The following is a 9,163-nucleotide window of genomic DNA, read 5'->3' as shown; positions in this document are numbered from 1 at the left end:
CTGCCAGGCCCACACGACGGAGCAGGTTCTGCAGGGCCCGGAGCTCTGGCCGCAGCCGCTGCAGGCCAGACGGGAGCGCCCATGTCCTGCAGGGTCACGTGCTGTCCAGCTGCCCGTCTACAAGGAACACCAAAGATGGAGGAAGCAGACTGTGTCCGGGTCCCTGCATCCCCACGTCCCAGAGTCCCGGAGTCCGGGGCTCTAGAGAGAGCCCACCACAGGCACGAGGGTCCCAGGGCCCGGGCATGCTTTCCTGCCCAGAAATGCGTGCAGAGAAAATGGAATGCCAGCCCCCCTTTAGTGAGCTCGGTTTTCACTGCAGACCGCCCCCCCTGCCCCCCCCCCCCCCCCATTTCCTGGTGGTGACTTTGCCTGTGATGAGGAGCAGAAGCCCTGGCTCAGGGGCGTGGCCGTACGGAGCAGAGGAGGCTCCCCGCTCCCTGTCCCTGTCCCTGCCCCTGCCCCTGCCCCCGTGAGGCGGTGACGAACAGTCTGTCATAGAAGCTCTGATCTGCCATATGCAGTACAATCCCCACTGTTTTTCTTCTTTGGTTTAACTTAATGCGGCCCCAAACCAAAACAGGACCAACGCAACGAAAGCCCGTCCTGGCCGCTTCCCCAGCCCACCCAGCCCAGCGCCCAGCGCCCAGACAACCGCCGCCCAGGGCAACCGCCGCAGGAACGCACTGCTGGCCCCCGGCGGGAGCGGGGGAGGCCTGCCCGGTCCTGCCCAGGCATGCGTGGTCGGGGCAGTGTCCGGACCCGGACCCCGGGCGCTGGTTGTGCTGGGAGGTCAGGAAGGGAGGCGGGCCTCCTGAGTGAGACTTCGCACAGGAAGCAGCGGAGACACGCGGGGCTGCTCAGACGTGGCTCTAGGGCACTCTAGGTTGAGCTGGAGGACAGGGTGACAGGGCGATGCAGTGACCAGCAGCATGGCCCCTCCCCCCGTGGCCTGGTCCTTTCTGGGTGCCTTCCTTTACAGTGACTTCCCTCCTTGTCCCAGACACCTCAGGACCCTGAGGCCTCAGACCAGGGCTGGGGACCCTGCAGAGCTGAGAGTATGTCTGAGGGCCGGGCGGCTGACCGCTCTGCCTGGGTCTGCCTTCAGTCACTGGGGCTCTAACAGGAGTTCAGTTCTGTCGCTTTAAAAGTGGGGAAACTGAGGCTCTGAGGAGGCTTGTGGCTTGCTCAGAGCATCTCCGATGCTTGACAAAGAGCAGGGACTGGACCCTCGCTGTCGGGCCTTTGCGAGTCTCCCTAAAGGATCTGCCAGCCGGCGCCATGTGGCCAGCCCCGTCCAGCCTGCTGAGCAGTGGTCATGCCCTCTGCCTGCTGCTCAGCCTTCTCTCGGGGCCAGGCTGCCGCACAGACTGCCGCAGGGTGGGGGTACCCCGGCTGGCCTCTCGCTTAACTTCCCCCCGTAGAAGGGCACCTGGGAGAGGTCGGTGACCCTCCCTGGAGCTTTCTGGGTGCTGCTATCCATCCCCTAGCCCCTCTCCTTCAGCCCCCACCCAGAAGGACCCATGGCCTCAGCCCCAGATAAGTGCCACCTGGTTGCCACAGAAGACATCCCATTTCTCACCCCCAGGCCCGACTGTCCCTGAAACCCAGAGCTGGACGTCCAGCTGCTCACTCCCTGTCACCTCTGGGTGTCCGGCAGGCATGGCAGAGCTGCTATCCCAGGTGCTGTGACTTCCCCACCTGCTCTCCTCACCCTTCTCCTCCCCCAGATGACCCTCCCTCACCCACAGCTGCTCCAAGCGCCGGTCCTGGGCCCTCCCTCCACCCCTCCTGCCGCCAACAGTCGCCAAGGGGTGAATGGATAAAGAAGGTGCAGGTCCATGGACTGGGGTGTAACTCGGGCTTCCTGAGTGGCGTGGGGCTGCTGAGCTGCTGGGGCTCTGAACGGCAGGCTTCATGCCTGGCTGAGCGAGGCGAGGGCTTCCCGGACTGGTTAACTCAGCTTCGGAGGACAGTGACTCACTGCGTCGCCTGCGATGGGGACATGGAAACACTGCCTGACTGAGCTCTCCTTGCCTGTAGCAGCCTGCGTCCTGGGTGTGCAAACACCTTTCCAAGTCTCTGCTTTCAATTCTGGGGGGAATACCCAGGAGTGGGATATCAGATGAGGCGGTGGCTCTGTGCTCGGTGCTTTGCGAGGCCTCCATGCGGTCCTCCACAGGGCGGCACCCTCCCCGCCGGCAGTGCACGCAGCGCTTCTGAGAAGCTCGAGGGCAGGAGGGTGAGTGTGTGGTGTCCTCCTGAGCCGGAGCCTCCCAGACACTCAGGCCCTCCAAGGAGCTGGCCCCTCACTGGAGTAAAGCGGAGGGAGCAGCCAGGAGAAGGAGGGGGGGGCAGTTAGCAGACATGAGCAGGCCAGGTACAGGTCACCAGGGTGGAAGCCCCAGTGCCTAGCAGGGGACAATCCATTGTAAGGTGGGCTCTTGCCCCAGGGTGACCTTTCCTCCCCGAGCGCATCGCTGCTCATGCCTTTTCCTGCCTAGAGATGACATCTGGGCCTCAGTGAATGGACACAGCTGGGAAACTACCGGACATTCTGTTAAGATCTTCTCCTGGGACCGCCCCTAAGACCTCCGCCCTGAAACCCTTCGGATGAGGCCCCAGTGCGGCCTGTGCCCCCGTCCCCCTCCCCCGCCCTGCACCAGGCGCTACCATTAGCTTCCCACCCCCAAACTCCAAGGGTCCTTCCTTTACCCCTAAGACTTGTTTCCTAAGCCATTTCTTTTAGGAGTTACTTTTTCTACCTCTGATTTCCCAAAGAACGTCCTCTTACCGTTTGGGCCTTGGCTCTGAATCTCTCCTAGCCAGAGCCCAGACATGGAGGCTGCTGAACCCAGGTTTGGTGTCACCCCACCAGTCAGACACCGGTGCCATCCCCCCGCCTACAACAGAGGGGCCTTCTCTCTGAACGGCTGGGCCCAGGACACCTGCGGGCGGGCAGGAGGCAGCCGTCTGGCCTCTCCCCTGAGCGCGGCAGCTCCTGCACATCAGCGAGTCTCTCCCTAAAACCGCGCTCAGGGCTGCTCGGCTGGGCCGCCACGCGGGGCTAGGGCAGCCCCTCTCCTGGGAGTCGCACCCTTACCCAACTAGAAGCCAGTGCCTCCCACAGGGGATGGGGAGGGGGGCACCTTCTCTGGGGGCTCAGGCCAGAGTCAGGAGGGAGCTTCCTCCTGAGGATGTGAAGGTGGGTAAGGGAAGGCTGGATGGAGGCTGTGGTCAGAGATGGGAAGACCTGAACTAGGACTGGGGAGGGAGGGGCCGGGCCCAAGTGACGTGTTGGGTGGGGACACCTCTGAGTGGGGGGCGGGGAGGAGCTGAGGATTCAGGCGGAAGGGCTGGAAGGAGGTGACCCAGCCCCTCCCTGGGGGGGGCATGTTGACTGTGATGCCCGAGCCGGACTGTGGCTGGGCCTGGCTCGAGTGCTGGGTGCAAGGGTCCCCAGGAGCTGGCGCCAGCGGGGGAATAGCCCCTGTGCAGGACAGGGCCCGGGCTGGACACTGCTGTTCATGGAGAAGATCCCTGCTCCTGGGGCACTCAGCTTTTGGGGTGCCTGGGTGCCCTCTGAGGATTGGCCCTGCACCCTGTAGTTTGCTTAAGATGAAGGACGCCTGGCTGGGCCTGCAGACATGGGCACCCTCGGGCCCCACAGATCCATGAGCCACCCCACTTCCTGTGACTGCACCAGCCACCTGGGCTCCGGAAATTGTGCCGCTCTCCACGTGCCCTGAGGGGCTCCACGCTCCTGGGCCTGAGAGGACACGCAGGCCTCTGGTGACCCAGAAAGCTGTGTTTCCTGCTAAGTGGGAGAGGGCCCAGCAACCCTGCCGGGCGCCGGCCTCAGCCCACGGGACCAGAGGGTGCGGAAAGGGGCTGAGACATTGTTGGGAACCTCAGCAAACTGAGTGGGCAGGACTGATGCGGAGTGGGGCGGAGACGTTGTCCCTCACCTTCTCAGAGAGCCCATCAGGCCTGCCCGGCCCGAGGACCAGCACACCCGGTCAGAGCGAGCGGGCACGTGTGGACAGGCCTGGGACCACCAGGGCTCCCGGCCTCGAGACAGCAGACACTTCTGGGGAAGGAATCTCGGGGACCACAGGACACCCCTCTTTCATGCCCCATCTCTTGCCGGACACCCACAGCAGCCTTTCCAGTGGCCTGGGACAGACAGCTCTCCTCCGGCAGCTGGGGAGCTTGGGGAGGGCCAGGCGGTCACTGCCTCTGGGCGAGGCTCTGTGGGGACAACACACACCCTGGGGCAAAGCCCCACATCCCAGCTGCTCCCGCGAGGGCCGCCTGGGCCCGAGGGCCTCCCCGCGGTCTTCACCCGCCTGCAGCGCCTGCTGTCCCTGTGCGCACCTGAACACTCCTCTGTCTCCGGACTCAGGGGCCCCCCGAAAAGACAGGACCCGCTGTGCGCTTACAGCCCTCCTGCCCTTTGTGCCCAGTGCCCACTGATTCTAAAGCCCGGCTGAATGGCAGGGCGCTGCTCGGGTCTCCATTCTGGCCGCCTCAGAACCACTTCCCACAACACCCCACACAAGGACCTGTCTGACCCTGGGCAGTGGCCACCCTCCCAGCGCTTCCTGAGAACTGCGGGGGGATGTGGCCACCGCCTGGCCTCAGCTCTGTCACCGACTCAGGAGCTCCCAGAGGTCGGTTTCTGGCTGGGATGGAGGGGTTGTCGAGGAGGGCACACTGTGGCCAGGCTCCAGGGGTGGCTGTCCAGGACATGGCCCACCGGGGCTGGGGAAACGAAGGCAGCCCCTTGTGATCATGTGTCACGAACATGCTTCCCCTCCCTCCCACTCAGGGCCTCCCCCCCAGATGACCAGCTTACTTGAAGGTTCTCCTAAAACGTGCAGTCTGCCAGGGGCCAGGGAGAGGCCTACCCACAAAACAGTGAAGAGCTACAGAGCCCAGCCATTCGGCTTCCAGGAGTGGAGAGGGAAGAGGGGGTGTGGTCCTGGAGGACTTCTGGAGGAGGTGGGTTCGAGAGTAGTCAACAAAGGAGGAAATTTCCAAGAACACTGTGAGTGCAAAGGCACAGGGTGGGGGTGACCGTGGGTGTATGTAGTACAAGGAGGGTCCTGGCTGGAGTGGGGTGTGAGCCTGGGCAGGGGGCAAGCTCCGCCCCGGTCAGTGGAAGACACAGGACAAGGGAGGGAAAGGGCTGGAGGGGCACAGGGACCCAGAGGCCAACGCTGCCCCACCGGAAGCCCTGCCTCCCCTTGTCCGGGGCTGTCCCTTCAGGGGCCTCCTGCTCCTGGTTGTTGATCATCCTGCTAGAAGCTGGGCATTTGGTTCCTCAGGAGGTGGCAGCTTGGGGGCAAAGATGCTGAGAGCAGGGCCTTGGTGACAGGGAAAGGTCCTGCCCACTCAGTTAGCTGAGGTTCCCAACAGAGTGAGGCACAGAGCGATGCTTCCACAGGCCCGCAAACAGCTGCTGGGGACTGGCGTGCTGTGTTTAATGGTTTTGACACAAAATCACCCTCGCTGCAACATAACCTTGCTAGTCATAAGGCAATTACAGGATCTACCAGCAATACCATGCATTACAGGTGGGTGGGCTGGGCCCGGGAGCCAGGGGAAAGGCCTGCTGGGACCCGTTGCTCACGCTGCCAGGAGGTCCTTGCGTGACTGTGACTATTTGAAGCTGACATAATGACTCACGTATGTGAGGGCTCTGGAATGTGAGGCCTCTGCCAGATGGACCTCCTGACCCACCTCGGGCCCCACACCCGCGGTCAGGCGTTGGGCAGGCCTGGACAGTGCCGATGCGCTCGGGCTAGAAAAGGCGCTCGCCTCTTCGGAGACGTTATGCAGAGAGGCAGCAGTGGGTCCACAGCGACGTGCATGTGATCCTCACAAGGACATGCCTGGTCTGGACAGGGCCGGCCCACGGGCCTATCTCTTCCTGCAGCTCCTCGATGCCGGCACCACAAATCCGCCAGACGCTTTACCCCGCCCACTCCGTTCAGCCCATCTTTCCTGGAACGTAGGGCGCCCTTGACATCTCAGAGCTCGGAGCCGTCTGGCCGGAGGGAAGCCCAGACCCCTCTTCTGCCCAAACCTAGGCTCTGGCGTCGGGCTCTGAGCAGTGGCCAGTTAGCTGGCAGCTTCCGAAGAAAACACGCTGCCCTCCGCCTGCCCAGACAGTAGCCAGGCCCCTGCTTGTGAAGGACAGTGCCCGCCTCCCGGCCCTGCCGCCCGCACCGCCCGCACCGCCTCGTGAGCGCGGTTGTTCCCTGCAGTTGACCTGTGTGTGCGGGCCCTGGCCCGGCTCCCCGGCCACTGGCATTTGGAAAAAGCAGGATCCATGCGGTGGAATCAGGCTCCACGGCAGCTGCTCTTCCAGGCGGCAGATGCTCTGAAAGTGACAAAGATGGAATTGACACCCTGTCTCCTGAGAGCATTGTCGCTGTGGGAGACGAAGCGAGGAGCAGCAGGGATGTTCGTGGCCTGGAGTGGGCTTCTCACCATTAGCAGGTCGCCGTTGCCCAGACCAGCCACCAGGCCATGGTCCAGAGCTGGCCAAGGTCCCAGCCCAGCAAGGCCACGGTCTCAGTTCACAGGAGAGGCTAACACGATGGCAGCTCACCCCAAAAGGCTATGCACGCATGTGCCCACCACGGCGCTAAGTGCTGTGAAGGGGACACTGCGGCCCAGTGACGCTAATAAAATGCTCCAGGCGCATCCCCCAGGAGCTCTCTGGCCACACCCTGCTCTGAAGGGCTCTGCCCTCCTAGTCAGAAGTGTGCCTTTGAGGACAAAATGCTTTTAACCGCCTGTGGACTGGCTACCGGAGACCTTTCCCACCCGCACATTCGCCCCTCACTGGACAAGCTCACTCCCCACGAGGCTCCGCCTTCCGGAGGTTTGCACTCCCGCTGTCTCCTCCTGGGACCACTCTGAACTCGGGTTTCTCTTCTTTGGGAGGCGATGGACCTGCTGTCAGCCACCTGGACTGCACGGTGACAGCCCTCCCCTGAGCTCAGCGCCGAAGCCTCAGCTGCTCACACACCTATGCTCTGCCACGCGCATTGCCTTGAGCTCAGTCCTCTCAACCTTCAGCAAAAACCCTTCTCATGCAAAACAGTGAGACCACAACTTTATAGAGGTATGTTCAAAAGGTTTTCTCCAGAATCTCCACCGAGGTCACGGCCTCGACTCAGGACCCAAGACGCTGGTGGACTGTTTCTGAGGCTGGGGCCGATTGTCATTGGGTTGAAATGTCCATCATGGGCAGTCAAAAAGGAAAAACACGGGGCATTCCCAACGACCACCAACACACATGCAAAACTCGCCAAGACAGAAATGACCACAGAACACAGCGCTGACACGGGATTTTAAGTGTGTTTTTGTGTGTTTTTTTCGAATACAGCACTGCCGCCTGACCTGGGTGACTGTTGGATACCATACCTGGCATCCCATTTTGCAGGCCAGACCCCGAGACTGGGAAGTAGAGTATCCGGGGGACCATTATCAGAACCTGGAGGAAGTTTCTCTCGCTCTTTCTCTCTCTCTCCTGACCTTAAGAGGAGACACACTTGGCCTGAGGCCAGAGGGCTGTGTCTGTACAATTTGCACACTTCAGTTTATTGGGGTGCCTCCAAAGGGGATGTTGGGCCCTGGCCGGTGTGTCTAAGTGGTTAGTGTCGGCCCTCGCACTGAAGGGTCAGGAGTTCGATTCCCAATCAAGGGCATGTATCTGGGTCGCAGGATTGATTCCCAGCCCCAGCTGAGACAGGTTCAAGAGGCAACCAATCGATATGTCTCTTACATCTAGGTTTCTCTCTCTCTCTCTCTCTCTCTCTCTCTCTCTCTCTCTCTCTCTCTCTCCCCCCGACCCCTCCCTTCATCCCTTCCACACTCTCTGAAAATCAATGGAAAAAATACACTTGGGTGAGGATTAACAAAAAATAAAATAAAGGTGATGCTAGAGAACAACGGCCGTGAAAGAGGATGCTGGGCAGGCAGCGTGCGTCGCTGCAGGGCCTCAAGGAACCAGTGGGACCCGGGTTCTCTCTTCCTTCCTTTCTAATTATTTTCTCTCCAGACGAAGCCCCACAGGGATAGAATGTATTGAGTTCAGAATGTTCCAGGTCACTTTCGCAGGCTGCCCTTGTTTTCAAGGCCGCCGTGCTCCCTGGTTGACCTCTGGGGCCTCCTCCCTGCCCCTCCTAACTCTTCTACAGCAAGAGGGAGGATAGAGAGCAGGCCAGCCCAACCCACGGGCCAGCCGCGCCTGGAAGCCGGGCCCCGTCCTTCCTCTCCCTGGCAGGCCTCTCAGGCACACAGGTGGCCCCGCCTCTCCAGGTGCCTGGGCACCAGGTTGGCCTCTGAAGGCGGAGGCCTGTGTTTTGCTGGAACGTCTGCTCTGATTTCCCTTTCATATCGTGCCTGTGGGAGGGTCCCTGGGAGGCAGGGAGGGCAGACGGTCCCCTAGGAGGATGGGTTTGGTGGGCCACGAGCCCAGGCTCCTTGGGGGGCCATGGGCCTGTGTCCCCGAGGTTGATGAGGACCCCTGTGGCATGTGGGTGCTGAAGGCTCAAACACGAGACTGCAAAGAGCAGTGACTCCCAGAGGGAGAGCCGGTTCTTTCCCTCCTCATTCCAGTGCTGATCCCACCGGAGAAAGGCTCGCTCCGGCAGCCCATCCCCCACACCTGGCTGCACAGCACGGACTCTGAAACCAGGTCTGGGGCTCGCTCAGCAGGTAGTTCTTGGCCGGAACTTAATACCACTTTCTGTTTCTTTTATCTATTTTTATAATACCCTTCCTACAGTAATGACATGGATTTACCTTTTTTAAAAAATAAACTTACCCTTTTAGTAAAACACATGAATTGTTCATGTAAATAACAGTTTCCAGAAATCAAATTCAAAATGACGTCGGAAACACTAAGTCCAGTTCTGCTTCTGACATCTGAAATGCGTTCATAATCTCCCCATCAGAAAATCGACTCGCTCCACTCCCACGCCCCCATGCCGGGAGCTCACTGCCTCCCAGGCTCCTCCGGACAGCTGCACTGGGAAATGCGGCTCCCAGCCGCACCGCAGAGCAGCTCAGTTCTCCTGGGGGGGGGGGGGGGGGTGCAGGGTGTGCCCCAGTCCACTCCGGCAGCCTCTCCAGGTTCCCCAAG

This window comes from Eptesicus fuscus, chromosome 12, assembly GCF_027574615.1.
Source record: "Eptesicus fuscus isolate TK198812 chromosome 12, DD_ASM_mEF_20220401, whole genome shotgun sequence".
Taxonomy (NCBI): Eukaryota; Metazoa; Chordata; class Mammalia; order Chiroptera; family Vespertilionidae; genus Eptesicus; species Eptesicus fuscus.
The sequence above is the reverse complement of the archived record's forward strand: the minus strand, read 5'-3'. Positions refer to the sequence as shown.